This window comes from Zalophus californianus, chromosome 16 (genome assembly GCF_009762305.2).
Source record: "Zalophus californianus isolate mZalCal1 chromosome 16, mZalCal1.pri.v2, whole genome shotgun sequence".
Classification (NCBI taxonomy): domain Eukaryota; kingdom Metazoa; phylum Chordata; class Mammalia; order Carnivora; family Otariidae; genus Zalophus; species Zalophus californianus.
The window spans coordinates 49,600,189-49,614,108 of NC_045610.1; the positions used below are offsets into that span (position 1 = coordinate 49,600,189).

The window sequence follows — 13,920 nt, forward strand, 5'->3', positions numbered from 1 at the left end:
ATTTCATGCTTTCCCCAAATCCTCTCTAGGATCAGCTCCCAGCTGGTCTCAGAGCAACAGTCTACATGGTGAAGCTCTCCTTACTCACATGAGTAAATCCACCTTTTAGTGCTTCCAATATTGGGGTGGTGGCTGCTTGAATGTGAATCCTAAAAACGTATTCACCTGCCTTTCGGGGCACATTTCTAAGGATGGCACGAGGGAGTGACTCAGAAGGACTTTGGAAATGCTGAATCGCTGCACAAAGGAGAAAGCAGGAGGATGTGGGGAAGATAGTCATTGGTGTGCCACCAGACAGGTCCTCAGCTTGACCCAGTGCCCACGTAGCTTTGTTCTGGATTTCGTTCTGATACACCATGCTCACCGAAGATGAAAAGCAGCGAGGGCTATGCGGCAGAGGGAAGAAGCTGGTAACCAGCGGAGATACACCAGGCCTCTGGAAACTTGAACTCCATACCCATTCCACTCAGGTAGCAACTCCATTTAGTCCTGGATTCTATTTCAGAAGGAACTCCAGGGTGATCCAAAAGGGAGAAGGGAGTCATTACGGAAAACGTGAAGGGCCTGGTGTTTGCGGGGGTAAACCACAGCTATCCGGAGCAAAGTTTTCTCTGCAGGCCTCCAGAGAGCAGACACAAAACTTGCAAAAAAAATATTTCTGATGTAATCAATTTTATTCTGACCAGCATGGGTCAGGACCCATAAAGAACAATGAAATTCAAATGGTTTCCCTGCAGGCAAAGAAAAACACAAGTCACCTTTCCTGAAGACCCTGGTCTGTTCCATTAAGAAAAATATGTAAAGATCTCCAGTATCAAGGGGGGGGGGGGGAAATCAACAAAATGAATTCATTTCCATGACTATTGTCCAGCACAGCTGCACTGAACTCATTTACATATGCTATTAAATGGCCCTAATAAATATGAATATTGCACCACATAAAGCATTTAAAAGGTCCATGTCTGAAATATCTGAAAGTATCAAAAACAATAAACCCAGTCGCCCCAAAAGCAATGGTGACTTCAAATACATTATCGTTCCCCCCCCCCAATCAGGAAGAGGACAAATTAGTGGACAATTAGGAGAAGCAACTCAGCATTCTGAAAACTAGTTATTAGTGGTACATAAACAGGAATACATTTTCCAGGGTGAACAATGAGGGCCGGCTGTGATTTCATTAGGAACCCGAGGCCCAGACCCTGCCCCACAAAGTAGGTTCACCCTGTGAAGCAAATTAACATTCCACTTCTCGTTGGGTCCTGTGATTTCCTTGGAAAGCCCTGGGCCAGTCAGCAAGCTGGACCTTTCTTCTCTGCCCTGACAGTAAAATGAAAAAGAACAGACTCAAACAACAGTGATCAAGCGATGCCCCTGGGAGCCTGGACCTAAAGCAGCCATCTTCGATTTCGGTCTCAATCACTTGGTCATTTCCTTGTGCCCCCAGCAAGTCTCCAGAAACCCACCTTCACTTCCATGTGGGCAAAAGCCAAAGAGTAATGGTAGGGAGGCTTAAGTTCAATTTATTTCTGCAAGCGCTCCAGACCATAGATGAAAACCAAGCTCTACTGGAGGTAAATCTGGAATCAGCTCCAATATGGAACCCTTCTTGGGATCAGTGCACCACCCCCCAAATACCTGAAGACCCACTCTCTCCCAGATTCAGGCTTCATCCCCTGCAGGAGGAGACAGGGACATGGCAGATGCCTCAGCTGGCTCATCATGAGTCTGAACATGGTTTGACCACACCTGGAAGATGCTGGCTCTTCTGCAGCCCAAATTTCCTGGGACCTGAGACATGATGCGGGATCTCTGTGCAGGCTGCTGGGAGGCTGAGGCTACATCAGCTCGTGCTGCTGGACTGGATATTACACTCTGTCCCCATATTTGATGCTGCACCCCAAAGCCTAGAAGCTCAAGGAACTTGGCATGAGGAAGGCGGATTTTCTCTCTGCATGAATTTCACCCAAAGCCTGAATCAGAAACCATGACAGCAAGAGGAAGATGAGGGCTGGCTAGCTCCCTGCAGAATTCAGAGACTGTGCAAAAGAATACAGGTATGTACATCTGTACGTTTATCTTTATGTAAAGTGTAGCTCATGGGTCCTTGAAGGATGCAGAGAAAGAATATTCTATCCTACAGCCCAAAGAAATGCTGGCCACAAACATGAAGTACAGAATTGTATTCACAGTCCCCAAATCTGTTTAAAGTTTCACGTGAGAAAACGATCTTAAAAGCAAGCAGGAAACCAGATACAACCTACCCACCAACATGCTCATAGTTCTTTCCCATCTGTGACCCATTACTTCCGCTCTCCAACATATACTCATGAAGACGGACTCAGCTCTACTTCGCCTACACCTTGCAGGGAGGTGAAGGATTGAGGTGGAAGCAGGGGAGATGGGTACGTGGTTCCAATGAGGAGAGAAGGGACAAGGAGAGGTGACAGCTTCCTTCCATTAAAAAAAAAAAAAATTATCAGCAGCTGGACCTTGGGTGAGGAAGTTAACATTCTTTCCTCATCTGGAAAGTAAATGGACTGAGGCAGCCATCCCGGAGATCGCTTTCCAGACCCACCTATGCCATGTACATGCAACCTCATTTACTGCTCACTGGTTCTTAAATGATAACCACAAATCAAATCATAGTAAGATAGAACACCCTTATTTCCTAGAGATGTAAGGATGTAAATTCAAGTTGTTTCCAGAAACCCATTTCATACATTAAATATCCCAAAACAGATTATGAGGAAGAAATGGAAAGATGGTAAGACTCAATGGACCCATTCACACACATTTATCACATTCATGAAACCAAAGAGTGTCAAAGCTAGGCTGTGAATTTTCATTCTGGAAGATGTTACTACTACATGGAGCTACCCAGACAGGGGCATCTTAAAACAGAAGTCCTGTAAAATCAGGAGTATAGCATTTTTTCCAGTACTTATGGATGGAGCACCTACCATATGCCAAGAACTATGCCAATGTTACCTGACCAAAATGAGACATAGTCCCTACTCTCAAGGAGTCTTGGCCTGGCAGAAGAGCCAGAAACAAATCCCAAAAATCTCCCAGGAGCAAAAATCTTTCCCCCAAAGACCTCCAAACTACATCTTTTTTAAAAAGACAGTTTGATATAAAACTTCCAGCTAATTCAAAGTACATGAATGGCTCCAAAGTCTTTAGAAGGTGCAAGCTTCAGCAAAAGTCTAACTTCGCCATCACATCTTCAATGATCCCCTACTCCCAGGTTCATCAAAAGTAAATATCTATTGCTAATAGAAGCCTTCTTGGAAGTTCTCAATTTTTCTGGAATATCTTCTTTTTTGAAATGTCTTGTGCAGTTTCCCCTGAATGCTGATGTGATACTCAATCTCAACCTTCCCCCTCCAGCCTCCACCAAAGTGATCAAATAAGTCATCCTTGGCTCGGGCTGTCTTGTGACATCTCATCTCACCTGTTCATTAGCATTTTGAAGACAGCTCAATGCCTTTGCTAAAAATCATTGCTTTGTGCAATGGCCTACGGATTCACCTTCTGATCATACATCCCTGACATCAAATCTATCAGGTTTCTCTACCCCTGTTGACTCCAGCACCTCAGCACCAACAGGCTCACAGTGGCATCAGCCAGAGAGCGGGATCTGTCAAAGCCAATAATGAGCTGGGCCATGACCGCAGGGAGACGGTCTTAGTCATGGCAAGGAAAGATCACAGAAGAGTCACCAGTCATAAACTGAGGGTCTCATGTATTCATTAGCTCTTTGCTCAGTACCACGGAGGGAGAGGGCAGGAGCAGGAATCAGAGGCTACAGAAATAACTTTTTCCCTGTCTGGGACATAGGATTAAACATTAATTTTCATATCTAAGACCATCAAAATAGGTCTTACTTTGACAGCTGAAATGTCTGAATCTTTTAATTTATAACAATAAACTAATCCACCTTTTGGCCTTTTCTTCCTATCAATTCAAGAATCTAGTTCCCGAAATTGGACGGCCACATGCCGAAGAATGAAACTGGACCATTTCCTTACACCACACACAAAAATAGACTCCAAATGGTTGAAAGACCCAAACGTGAGACAGGAGTCCATCAAAATCCTAAAGGAGAACACAGGCAGCAACCTCTTCGACCTCAGCCGCAGCCACTTCTTCCCGGAAACATCGCCAAAGGCAAGGGAAGCAAGGGCAAAAATGAACTCTTGGGATTTCATCAAGATAAAAAGCTTTTGTACAGCAAAAGAAACAGTCCACAAAACCAAAAGACAACCGACAGAATGGGAGACAATATTTGCAAATGACATATCAGATAAAGGGCTAGTATCCAAAATCTATAAAGAACTTATCAAACTCAACACCCAAAGAACAAATGATCCAATCAGGAAATGGGCAGAAGACATGAACAGACATTTTTCCAAAGACGACATCCATATGGCCAACAGACACATGAAAAGGTGCTCCACATCGCTCGGCATCAGGGAAATCCAAATCAAAACCTCAATGAGATACCACCTCACACCCGTCAGAATGGCTAAAATTAACAAGTCAGGAAACGACAGATATTGGCGGGGATGCGGAGAAAGGGGAACCCTCCTACACTGTTGGTGGGAATGCAAGCTGGTGCAGCCACTCTGGAAAACAGTATGGAGGTTCCTCAAAGAGTTGAAAATAGAGCTACCCTACGATCCAGCAACTGCACTACTGGGTATTTACCACAAAGATACAAATGTAGGGATCCGAAGGGGTACGTGCACCCCAATGTTTATAGCAGCAATGTCCACAATAGCCAAACTGTGGAAAGAGCCAAGATGTCCATCGACAGATGAATGGATAAAGAAGATGTGGTATATGTACACAATGGAATATTACGCAGCCATCAAAAGGAATGAGATCTTGCCACTTGCAACGACGTGGATGGAACTGGAGGGTGTTATGCTGAGTGAAATAAGTCAATCAGAGAAAGACATGTATCATATGACCTCACTGATATGAGGAATTCTTAATCTCAGGAAACAAACTGAGGGTTGCTGGAGTGGCGGGGGTGGGAGAGAGGGGGTGGCTGGGTGATAGACATTGGGGAGGGTATGTGCTATGGTGAGTGCTGTGAATTGTGCAAGACTGTTGAATCACAGATCTGTACTTCTGAAACAAATAATGCAATCTATGTTAAGGAAAAAAAAAAAAAGAAGATAGCAGGAGGGGAAGGATGAAGGGGAGTAAGTCGGAGGGGGAGACGAACCATGACAGACAATGGACTCTGAAAAACAAACTGAGGGTTCTAGAGGGGAGGAGGGTAGGGGGATGGGTTAGCCTGGTGATGGGTATTAAAGAGGGCACGCTCTGTGTGGAGCACTGGGTATTATGCACAAACAATGAATCATGGAACACTATATTAAAAACTAATGATGTAATGTATGGTGATTAACAATAAAAAATTACACACACACACACACACACACACACGAATCTAGCTCCCGCTCTTTACCACTCCTGCTCTTTTGCAACTGCGACCAATCTGAACTTGACGTTAATGACTAATCATTCTTAGAAACTATTTCCTACTTGGTTTCTATGATGTGCTGAATACCAAATGCCTATCTTCAGTCCTGACCACACATTTGATCTACAAAGCCCTTGTCTACACAATGATCTCCAGTTAATGTGTACAAAATAAGGCCTCCATCTTTATGAAAGCAGCCTTGGCTGCAAATAGAAAACCTAACTCAAAAAGGTTTAAACTAGGGGGTCAATACCCTTTTCTCTGAAGGGCCACATAGCATGTATTTTAGGAACCGCATATTCTCTTCCACAACTACCCAACTCTGATGTTACAATGCAAAAGCAGCCAGGCAATATGTGAACAAATGGGCACTGCTATGTTCCAACAAAATTATTTACCAAAAAAAACAAAACAAAACAAAAAACAGGTGGTGGGTGGCCCATGAGCCATCATTTGCCAACCCCTGCTGTAAACAATAACAATTATTTATCTCACAAAACAAGTAAGGATTGAAGTAGAGAGATCCCAGGGTTGGTTAATTCAGCCACTCAACCACATACAAAGACCCTATTTCCCTCCACCTTCTGCTTTGCCATTTAACAAAACGCGCTCTCCTCATGGCCACAAGATGGCCACCACAACTCCAAGAGACACACAGATGGATACATGGCGACATCCCACAGCAGAAATGGCTTCTTCCTTGTATCCCTTTTTAGGCTAAGGAAAGCGTCATCAGAAGCCAACCCGTCTGACAGGAATCACATGCCCAACCCTTAACGGGATTCCCATGACGGTCCTGGACCAGTCAGGACTTACTAGAGTCACATGGGCAAGGGTTGGGCTCCCTCCACCCACCCACACCGGGGCTCTGCCAACACAGAGGAAGGGGAAGCCTACCGGGTTGGGAGGCAACACGCAGTGCCTACGATCATCTTCCACTCCGAGTCTGGTAACCACTCAGATCTTCTACCTCGTCATTCGCTCCTGTTTGCCCTGCCACCTCTCAAGTCTGGGCCTTCACCACACCCCTGGTCCATGGACACTAACTGAAACCTTGCTCCTATCTGGTTTACTTGGCATAATGTGCCCTGACCTTTATGACAGAACACGGCTTGGCAGCTGTCCTAGAGTCCCTCAAGTGCCTACAAAGGCTCTCTCGGCCAATGAAGACCAACTCCTCCATCTACACTCGGGTCTGACCTTCTGCTAGCCTTTCCTTCCCAAACCCTACACCGAGCCTCTACAGGAGGACGCGTCCACCCACCGTTGTCACACAGCCCGGCTCACGTTCCCTTCTTCTGTATTCGCTCTCTTGCTGTCGTCCCAGCCTGAAATGTCCTCCTTGTCTCCAAGTAATTTCATCTTCACTTTCCAAGGCTGACACACACAGAAAATGTAGTCAAACAGCCCTGGGAGATCTGGGTTTGACTCTCTCCTAGCCCACTTGACCCGCATAGTGCCCGAGCATGCTGAGATTCTTCATCCACACAGCTCGGGCCATGAGTCCCTCAGAGTCCCTGTAAGGACTGAAACAGGTGTGAGGGACACCAGGCCTGGTGTACAGGGGTTCCCTTCCTCCTCCTGAATCACACCACGTCTGAGAATTCTTTAGACCATTCTTGCTCCTGCAAACTAACATCCTTTATGTTAGGATTAACCAGATACCTTAGGGCTTTCAAAATCTTAAGTTACATGTAAACAAATATACGTATATTTTTTTAGGATACTCCACACCCAATGTGAGGCTTAAACTTACAACCCCAAGATCTTGAAGAGTCACATGCTCTACGAACGGAGTCAGCCAAGCGACCCACAAATACACTACTTTGAATCACTGGGTTTGAAAGATGATACAAAACCCTTTTTTTCTGAGCCCCTTGCGATCACTTTCCATGCAATACTGTTAGTTTCAGGATCAGGTAAATAGGCCACAGAAACTTAATGTTTCTTATCCTAGAAGGTATTATGAATATACCTTCAACTGATTTTTCAGGGGAATTGCCCCATAACAGTCGCAGACACCCTCTCACAAGGAAAACAAAAGGCCTCCAACTATAGGTTGATAGGAAGTGGACACATTTCCTTCACAGAATAAGCAGCAAATAGCAACACTCATCACAGCACCACGGGAGGCCCTGGCTTGAGTGGGCCGGACAGAGAAAACAAAAACCACACGCAGAAGGTGAGCACAGCACACCTGGGTGGCGTAACATCAGCGTGAGGGCTAGATGGTTATAGCTTTGAGGCAGGACACATGTGGATGCAGACAGAGGTGGGAGGGAGACATATCTCACAGGGATGCCACTCCCCTGAATTAATCAGGAAAGGGAGGATCCCCATAGTGTTCAGTGACTCAGCAAAGCACCGGCTCTGTTAAAGCAAAAAACAGTGCAAGTTATACAGTTCCTAGGAGCAATGGGACCAACCACCACTGCTTAGTCACATGTTAGTGGGCCTTTTACCAGACTCTTCCACACTGAAAGGGCAGAGAAACAGATCGCCGAGGCCTTCACGTTGCACATAGGTGCAATAAGACAAAATCCATTTATGGATCTTCTGCAAATGTTCCAGATTTAGAAGACCTGCCACTAATTCTTATTTCATGTACTGTTTGAGAAACACATGAATTTCTAGAAGAATGGGAGTTTATATTACATAAGCACAATATCATGGCCGATTTCGAGAATATTTGCTGTTCCTTCTTGCCAGAAACTCAACCTGCGCCAGGTAAGCTGAGAAACAGCTCTTGACTCAGGAAAGAAGTGATGCTTCCCCACAAAGACATAGAACAGGAGAGAACGATCCTCCTTCTCCAGCTTCCCTGCTGGAGCTCACAACTTTCCTGTGCTCCCGTGAAGACAGCACTGTCCTAATGCTACAAAGTGCCAAAGAGAATTGTTTTAATAAACAGAGCTTTTATGCTCTTAAAAAAATTTGAACACAAGCACTTGATTCTATTAGCTAAAGTGCGCTGTGGTTAGCAGAGGGTTCGTGGTGGAATGGGGCAGCACGCGGCTGTTTGAAAAACTGACATCACCAGCACTTGGCAGATTAAATTCTTAAACACACTCAGCTCCAGAGAAGTGCTCCAGTCTAATTAGAGCCATCCATGTAAGATTCGGGAATTGCAAGTGTGCTGTAAATATTTTTTACTGCATAGTATGATTGTGTTTCTCAACTGGGGGCAGACCATTCAAGTAAACCGTAATTATTACTGCAGATTACCCAGGCAGAAAACCAGGATGCATTAAAAGCCTCAAAAACAGCCTGCTTTAAAGTACACGTGGTGACCAGACCTGGCAGGTAGCATCCCTGAGAGGACTGTCCCTGAGTCGGGTTAACAATTACTGTATGTAAATGATGCTTCTCTAAAGATATCTGGAAGAAATCTTTCTTAGCCTTATCATTCCATATTAGTTGATTAATACTTTAAATGGGATTTACTAATCTCTGAATTCTCAATATTCCAAACCTGTAAAATCCACGTAGTCCAAGATTTCTAGACATGGAATCAAAAACATTAGGCACAACTATTTACTCTGATAAATAAATGGTTGCATCAGGCAGGAATCTGGGCAAAAAAAAAAAACTCTCTACTCTCTGGACAAACACCATTATCTCGGTATGAGTAAGATGAAAACCCACCGTGCATCCCTAGTGCTTTTGCTACGAGATCCATAGGTTTAAATGAGTACCACTTTAATAATCAAATGAGGTGAGAGCACTATCTTACTTATTTGCTGAATAAATTTTAAGATTGCTATAAAGAAACTAGCCACCTTTTTAAGAATACAGTATCGTGGTACATAAAAGTGATTTGACATGGAGTCTCATGTCCTTCATTTGATGATTATGCTGCGAAGAATAGCTAAAAGTCTATCCTGCTGCTTTCAGCACAGGCTTCTCTAACCTTAGGGTTACTGTAGAGGGCCCTAAGGCTGATGAAAGTCATCACTGCCTTTGAGTCCTTTAAACATTTGAAATTAACTTATCTCTACAGCACTCAACTTGTTCATGTATCTGACACTCGTTCATCCAAGCACATTCAGTATTTACTGAGGATTTATTCTAGGTTCTCAGTGAAGGGTGGGGCATCATTTAGCGCCTTGGTTAAATTTTGACACATTTATACAAACTGACAATAGAGGTGACGGGTCAGAGAGAAAAGGAGGGACTGCCCCTTCCTTCCAGACAGATGAAACCTGAAATTTCCCTCCAAAGCAGCTCTCCCTTCTGTTAGAAGAGCCTGTGAACTTCTCTGACAAATTCCCCCAAATGCCAACGATTCTTTTTATTTATTTCCTCCTAAGTTACTCACCCAAAACTTTTTGGTTTCACTTCTCTTCTTCTTGAGTAAAAGCAGGACAAAATGATTTGCATGTGGACTAAGAGCAGAATAGTAGTAAAACAAGCTCTTTTGGATCTTGGGGCAAAATTCATTGTGTAATAATGTTTGGACCGAGACCAGACACTCATCTACTCATTTAGAACCTAAGGATATTTCCATTTTGGTATAAAATTAATACATTATCAATAGCTAGCAGAAATTCTTATCTCTTTTTCCAGGGTTAATTTTTCCCCGTAAAGATGATTTTGAAACTCCAGAAGAGGAAGGAATGCGGGGCCCAATCCGAACGTTGAATTCCAGGACTTTAGGCCAAGAGACACCATCTACTGGAGCATCTTCTTGATCTAAAACTGGACTCATTATGAAGACTTTGTCAAAATAGCCCATTAAAATTCCTCCAAATGCCTTCTCTTCCCTCTGTTAACTAGTTCTTACTTTCCCCAAAATAGAGACAAAGCCAATGCTTCACATTCTTTAAGAACAACGAGTCTCTGAACGGGGTCAGTTTCATCCCTCATCCAACACACACCCAGGACCAGCTTGGTTTACTACGCAGCTCCATAGCTAAGTGCTGAGCACGAGGCAGCAACAACTGAAGACAAAGCACATGGATGGACAAAGGCTTTGAAGACTGTGCCCATCACCTCCCACGATTTCTACACTTCAGTCTCCACGACTTCACAAAACGAGGCTCATTTGCAAGTAGGCAGCTTCCTCTCTGGGCTTTTTTAGAACTTAACCCACATCAATCTGCAAGCCATCCCCATCTTCTGACAAGTCACGACCTTCCGTGCTTCCTCCCAAATGGGAGACTACTGCCGCCATACACAGTCAAACAAGCTCCCTGGAAGCATACAGAGGAGTGGGCTGAGCTGTCTGCACAGTCCAGGAGGAGGACCATGCTTGAACACAGCTCATGTGGGGAACAGAAAGTGTGCAGTAGCTAGGAATGCTGTGCAGCACCATGCGGTGTGGATGTCCAGCATGGGAATTACCATGGAAATAAGAGTTAAGTAGGTTAAAGGAAAAATGCCAGCCACATGCATCCTGGGGAACTTAAGAAGGGCCCGGGCTCTGTTCTACGTTTTTTGTTATTGTTGTTTGGCACCATGAAGAGAGCAATTTCTAGGTGGGAATTCAGTAGAGGAATATATATATTTCTATCAGGACAAATCAGGTCTTCCACTTTCCAGTACCTGAGACCCAGCCAAGCAAAGGACCAAGACTCATGCCTGGATAATGAATAAATAAGTAGCTGTCACAGTGAAGCTGAAGCGGGGGGGGGGGGGGGTGTAGTCCCCCTCACTGTGGCTGGTGTGCAGTCAAGGAAAGATCGCTGGAGTTCTCTGCCAGTCCACTTGATGAGCACTTACTAGACTTAAGACCTGACCTCAGAACAATTACAGGGACACTGTAAAGTCTCCGTAAGTGCAGATGGGCCTGGAGCACTCCTTGCAGCCTAGGAAAGAATGGGCCACAGACAGGATCACTGGGCAATGCAGGACAGGAACCGCCAAAGAATATGCTCCAGGCAAGGACAAACTCCCCCGCACATGGCTAAGGATTTCGTCAGTGCTTTCCAGGTGGAGACCAGAAGCTTGCGTTCTATCTAACCAGATTATTTTGTGGCACTGGGGGCAGCTATGTATTGGTAATTATACATAACACTACGGTATACTACGGATTTATGATTTTCAAATACTCTTTTCATTGTCTTTGTAAAAAGGCCATAGTTCCAGAACCCTTCAGGTTCCATGACATGTGGACAGAGGTGATCTCAAATGTGGACAAACCACAGTGCAGAATCTGGTACCCAAATGGCAGTCCATGTGAGCAGTCTAGCTTGCCCAATGGAAGGCAAGCAGGAAGCTGAGCGAGCTTGAGAGTCTGACTGCCAGGGATCAAACCTCAGTGCCTCCCTTTTCCTGTAGTGTGGCTTAACCTTGTCACCGGCTTCTTCATCTGTAGAAAGTACCCACTCAAGGTTGTTGGGTGGACTGAATGAATGTGTCTATAATGTGCCTGGTACATGATAAGCATTCATCAGCTGCTGGTATAATTACGGTCAGTCCTCAAAAAGGCTCCAAGAAGTGTAGGCAGGCCTCTCCGGATAGGGGTGAAGGTCTGGCATATCTGGCTCTGCAGGTCAACCCTCACCAGCACTGTCCACACTGCCCCAGCTGCCTCTCCCTGTGTGAACTTCTGGTCACTTCCTTGGTTCCTCCTTCCCTTCCCCTGTTCCGAGTCTATCAGGCACCAAGAAGGGTTTGCTCTGATGCCATTCTGCCCCACCTTCTGCCCAGTCCATGCCCCTCCCCTTTCCGCCATCAGGACAGTGCTCACCCATCCTGCAGGGGTCTGGACCCATGCTGCCTGTGTGGTGGTCACCTGGTGTGGTCCAGTCTTAGCCAGCCAACCTCAGGAAGAGCCAGTAACAATGGTGCAGGCTCTTTCTTGATGGGAGACTTTGGAATTATTTACTGATGATTAAGAAAAACTATGGAGAGGGCTCACTCATCATCCATCCATTCATCCATTTAACCAACATTTAGGGAATACTCACTGTGTGCCAGGTACATGTCTAAAACCCCCAAGGAACCACTCAAGACATGGGAACACATGCAATCTGAGAATGCAGGTAGCTTATCAATAATGCCACCAGGCAAAGTCCCGGTCACTCAACCTACCCAGAAACCACCAGACCCCAGTGCATTTAGAGGGGAGGCAGGGCCAGACAGTTGATCATCCTGTTTCCTTTGAAGATAAAAACTTTTTCTCTAACATCAATTTAAGGAAATCTTAGATCTTTACGGCAGCAAAGAAAAATGCTTTAAGAATGCTCTTAAGGAATCTGGCAGTTTGGTTTTAAAAACCTCTAGCTTCTGACAAAGGTATTCCTGAATAAAGAGCTTAGGACAGTCAGGACTACCTTTGGGCCAAAAGTTAAGTAATTTACAGCTGAGCAAGTGTAGGTAAACTGCCACTTTACAGCAAGCTTCTGAGCCCTTACAGATCACTATGAAAATTACAAAGGGCATGCTCTTCAAGTATAATCTAACTCAGAATCAATCTCCTGCTAGTTTAATATGCTGTTCTTTGAAGAAGGCAGTCCATGGGTGGTTCTGCCCTACCTGGCTATTTTTTAAATGAAAATAACAGCACAATTTAAATTCAATGACAGTATCCTCTCTCTCAGTCATGGTAAAATATATAACATTGCTGAACTTCAAGTCAGCAGAGATGATATGGACTTCACTATGAATAGAGACAAGCTGGTCTAAAAAGGTTTACCTATCAATTATAAAAGGAATCCAAGCTCATTTTAGAAGTTTTGGAAAATGAAAGTATGGAAAAAAATTACTCTTGCATCCAAAGATAAATGTTATCACATTGGTATGCTTCCTTCCAGTCTTTTTTTCCTGAGAACATGTAAATATATTTCCATCGTGGTCTATTTATAGACATTTGTACCCTGCCATCTTCTTAGTTTTCAGGGGCTTCACACTATAGGTCACAATGTATTAAACCAGCCTGCTACATCTTCTATTTCCTTTAGTACAATGCCTGGTATTGAACTTGAACATCTGCTTCAGTCACGTTGTCACCCATAAATAGAAAGCAAGTAGAACTGGAAGCAAAGGCCTAAAACACTAGAACCCCTGGCCAAGCTGGTCCTGTGAACTTGAGAAATGCAAAAGCATCCCTTGTTTCTGCAGCAGGGGAAGAGATGGGGTGGTGTATTTTCATGAAGTTATTAACTCAAACACGGTAACACAGCCACCTTGCCACTCAAGTAAGGGGTATTGACAAGTTCACACAGTAAGGATAACCAGAAAGCAGACCAAACAAGGCTCGGCAAGGCTCCCTGGAGAAGCTTATGGAGTTATCAGGGCCCTAGTGTGGAGCTCCCCAATTTCCCTAGGGCAACAGTTCTCCCACTTTCTGGGCTCAGCCCAAACACTATCCAGTTATCTTCCCTGAAGTGATTGCTAACTTCCTTTTAAAGAAAATATCTGACAAATGCCCAAGTCTGAAGAGCTATGATTTATCCATCACTTTCCAGTAGAAGTGGGGA

General features: G+C 44.5%; 1 protein-coding gene across 3 annotated transcripts in view; it reads right to left on the reverse strand.

Moving 5' to 3' along the window:
* The window catches only part of PRKCA (protein kinase C alpha), a 392,291-nt gene that overhangs the window by 291,322 nt on the left and 87,049 nt on the right, over positions 1-13,920 (reverse strand). Inside the window, exon 1 of one of the 3 annotated variants that reach the window (XM_035724576.1) lies at positions 6,395-6,517. The exons of the other annotated variants lie outside the window; for them this stretch is intronic. The gene's annotated coding sequence lies outside the window, so the exon portion shown is untranslated. Of the gene's footprint in view, positions 1-6,394; positions 6,518-13,920 lie in introns of those variants that run through there. 3 annotated transcript variants of the gene reach the window in all.